This window comes from Aplysia californica, unplaced genomic scaffold (assembly GCF_000002075.1).
Source record: "Aplysia californica isolate F4 #8 unplaced genomic scaffold, AplCal3.0 scaffold00029, whole genome shotgun sequence".
Classification (NCBI taxonomy): domain Eukaryota; kingdom Metazoa; phylum Mollusca; class Gastropoda; order Aplysiida; family Aplysiidae; genus Aplysia; species Aplysia californica.
Window position 1 is genome coordinate 1,651,707 of NW_004797299.1, and position 3,630 is coordinate 1,655,336.

General features: G+C 42.6%; 1 protein-coding gene across 1 annotated transcript in view; it reads left to right on the forward strand.

Moving 5' to 3' along the window:
- Nucleotides 1–711: 711 nt before the first annotated feature.
- Nucleotides 712–3,630, forward strand: part of LOC101846189 (organic solute transporter subunit alpha) — a 21,681-nt gene continuing 18,762 nt past the window's right edge. Inside the window, exon 1 of the mRNA XM_005091387.3 lies at nucleotides 712–841. The gene's annotated coding sequence lies outside the window, so the exon portion shown is untranslated. The remainder of the gene's footprint in view (nucleotides 842–3,630) is intronic.

Below are 3,630 nucleotides of genomic sequence, written 5' to 3' on the forward strand. Positions count from 1 at the left end.
AAAAAAAAAGGGGGGGGGGGGGGTGGGATCTTGTTTGAAAATTGACGCGTTGTCAGAAATCGAGAGCTATTTCATCCCCCCCCCCCCCCAAAAAAAAAATAAATAAATAAATAAATAAATAAATAAAATAAATTAAATAAATAAATTATTTTACAAAAGTAAATAAATAAATAAATCTGATACGATTACGATATTTGTTTTTGTCACCTTGGCCAAAAAGTTATAACCAAGACTGGTCTTGGGTTAGGCCTATGATTATTATAATAATATATTATGTTGTTAGGCCTAGGCCTAGGCCTATACGCTAGCCCAGGGGCCTCGGCCTGGAAAATGCTGGAAATGTTGTTCCTCCTCTGCCTCTTTTTCGGACTCTTTATCGTTAGTTGCCAAATGGTCTTTGTTATTATGAATAATGTGAAACCAAATCAGTTGTTGACAAGGTCGCCCATGGTGTCTCTTTTTGACAATAAAACTTATGCTAAAACAGATAGTAACCTATTCAATAAACGTGACAATAACTATAATTTCAAACTACTCAAGATAATGAATACATCTTTTTCCTGACAAAAAGCTATGAAAATATCTCAGACTTCAGAAATAATAAAATCTCCTGGGAACACCCTCTTTACCTGTCCTTTATAGGGTTCATGGGTCACCAGGTCAAAAGGCAGTTGCTCTCTCTCGCTCTCGACCCCTGACACTGAACAAAAACAATCCAACACAGACGGATTCATTGCAGCAACGACCGATTTAGCATTCAAATTGTTAGCTGTTGTTAGGCTAATGATGCCCCGGAGAGAAGTAGAGTCACAGTCACAGTCCTCCTTTTTGATCTCTGCAGGTAGGCCAATGCCACAAGTTTCAAGTTGGCCTTGTCGAGAAACTGTAAACTGAGATTTTAGCATCTTTTGTAGGTAGGCAACTCGGTCGATACGCCTATCTAAGTCTAAGCCCAGGCCTGCCTGACATTATAGCCTACACTTAGATTATAACCAAGATCTAATCTAGATTAGATATAATCTAGATATCTAGATCTAGATCTAGATGATCTAGAATATAGATCTAGATCTAGATCTAGATTTCTAGATCTAGAAATCTGCATTATGTTGTGATGACGAAGTGTCTCGAAGTCTTGTGAAAGTTAAGCAACTTTCCGGAGCGTCAACTGAACTGTACCCCTGATCCTAGCCTTTTGTCTTACGAAGTTTGTAAGCTTTCATTAATAATTAATGGTAGCGTCAATTGCCACCGAGTGACACGGTGACAATTGACAAAAATTGACTTTTTGTCAATTGCCACTGAGTGAAGCGGTGTCAAGTCTGAAAACAACACTATCTTTAGCATTATACATGATATGTGTCTAATGATGGGTCAATTTGTTCTCACCTAATTTCATTGGACGAGCATCTAGTCTAGAGCTACGGTACCAACTTGGTGTGTTTTCAATGAGACGTAGGCCTAGATCTAGATCTAGATTTAGATCTAAAATTTAGGCTAGCCTTAGCTTAGCCTACACTTTGTTTTGGTGTAGAACCAACACAGACAATTCTACAAGTAGAAGGTTACAAACGCACTCAAACTCAAGCAGAAATTCACGTTATATCGGGGAACATAAATCTGGGGACGGGGGTCAGGAAAAGACACACATACACACACACACACAGTGACACACACACACACAGAGGGACAGAGAGGCGAACGCACAACACCGAGCACTCGAGCACAATATGCTAGATCTACCCACTAACGCAAAAGAGCTCCAATATACTCGGTGGCTATTGACAAAAAGTTAATTTTTGTCAATTGCCACCGCGTCACTTGATGGCAATTGACACTACCTTCATTAATTTATTGTAAAGTACAAGGGTGCGGGATAATTTGGAGTACTTATACTTTAAACTAAAAGTCTAGATTCTAGATTAGATAGATATTTAGATCTAGATATCTAGATATCTAGATAGATCAAGCGGTAGAAATCTGCTAGGCCTAGTGACACGCAGATCCAGTTGTTTTGGTGGTTTTTAAAAAAATCTAGAATCTAATGATGACAATGAAGTTATTGCATCGTTGTGCATGCCATATATATATATCTAGACGTTATATGTGCGCAGTGGTGGTGGATGGACCAAAATTTGGGTGGGGCTAGGTTGTTTCCAGTTCTATACCACCAAAATAACAAGCAATAAGAACTAAACAGTGATGATTTTTCTTTACTCACGGTCAACCACGGCAGTTTGAGAACCATTGAAACGACAGTCTGAGAACCATTCAAACGAGAAGAGTTACCTTTGTTTTCCTTCTCTTTGTTCTTAGTATTCTTGTTGATGGTGGGGACGAAGCCTATTCACCTCCAAATTTCCTCTTATTAGTTTTCGTGTGCTGAAAAAGTTTCCTGAAAAGTAGTTCCACCTGATTTATAACTGTTAAATCTCAGCGGCACAAACACAAACATGCACATACAGGACTTCGAACATAATACTTCTATGAGCTGGATTAGGCCATGTAGTCGATTCAGATAGGGGATGGCACGGAGCAGGCCGGGCAAGTCCAAGCGTGGTTGTGGGAGAGACATCGAATTTCTGGGATTGATAGACCACTGCATTTGCTGTGTATCCATTTGGCACAGGTGGTGCATCGGAGGTCCAGGGTTGATTTCGACATCACCGGCCATTATTAATAGGAGACTCAGATCAGCCGGTTCGGCTGAGCCTCCGGACAAAAACTCGGTCGCCTCCGTTCCTGTCTGAATCCAGGTGTTGATTGGCGTTCGGCCCGAAGCTGTACTTGTTCCGGGGTCTGCAGCACCACATAGAGGTCCCAATAATGACTGCAGCCAGAATAATTACCGGGTGTACGAGAGACTCAAATGCAATGCTGCTCACAAACGAAGCTGGCCTGATCCCACTTGAGGTTAAGTCTACCATTGCAACTGCTGTGGCATACGAGAGAGCAAGAAGAGTCCCAGAAGACAACCCGATCCGTGCCTCAGCTGAAGGAACATCAAAAATACGCTTAAAGTCCATCAACAGTTGGAGGGAAGTGGGCCGACAGAGCTCTAATAACGCGGGACTGGAACATCTAATCCGAGAACCCCTGCGACCAGTGAGTACAACTCCCCCGTGGAAGACCCCCTGCAACCTCACAATCAACTCAAAACTTGCAGTGTCTACGACAAAAACAGATCCACCTAATATTGGACGTGAAGCAGCTCTTGAGACCGTGCATCAATTGTCTACGTCCGACCTCGATATCTTCACTGACGGCCATGCCACAGACGGCTACAGGTTATGTGGAGGAGGATACTGGTGTCTAGACAAATCTTCTGGGGAGGATACATGCGTATCTGTGCCTGCGGGACTATACAGAAGCAGCTACCGAGCTGAAACTACCGCCCTGCTCCGCGCACTGCAATGGCTCGAAAAACAACCACGTTTTCAAAGAATCCACATCTTCACAGACTCCCAGTCAGTCAGGTGTTCAACACTTAATGTCCAGAGTGACTGCAGTTTGTACTGAGATAGAGGACAAAATGTGGACCACTATCTGCCAATGCTGTGAAATTCACGGACACCTTCACATACAATGGATACCAGGACATTGCGACATCTACGGGAACGACCGAGCTGACGC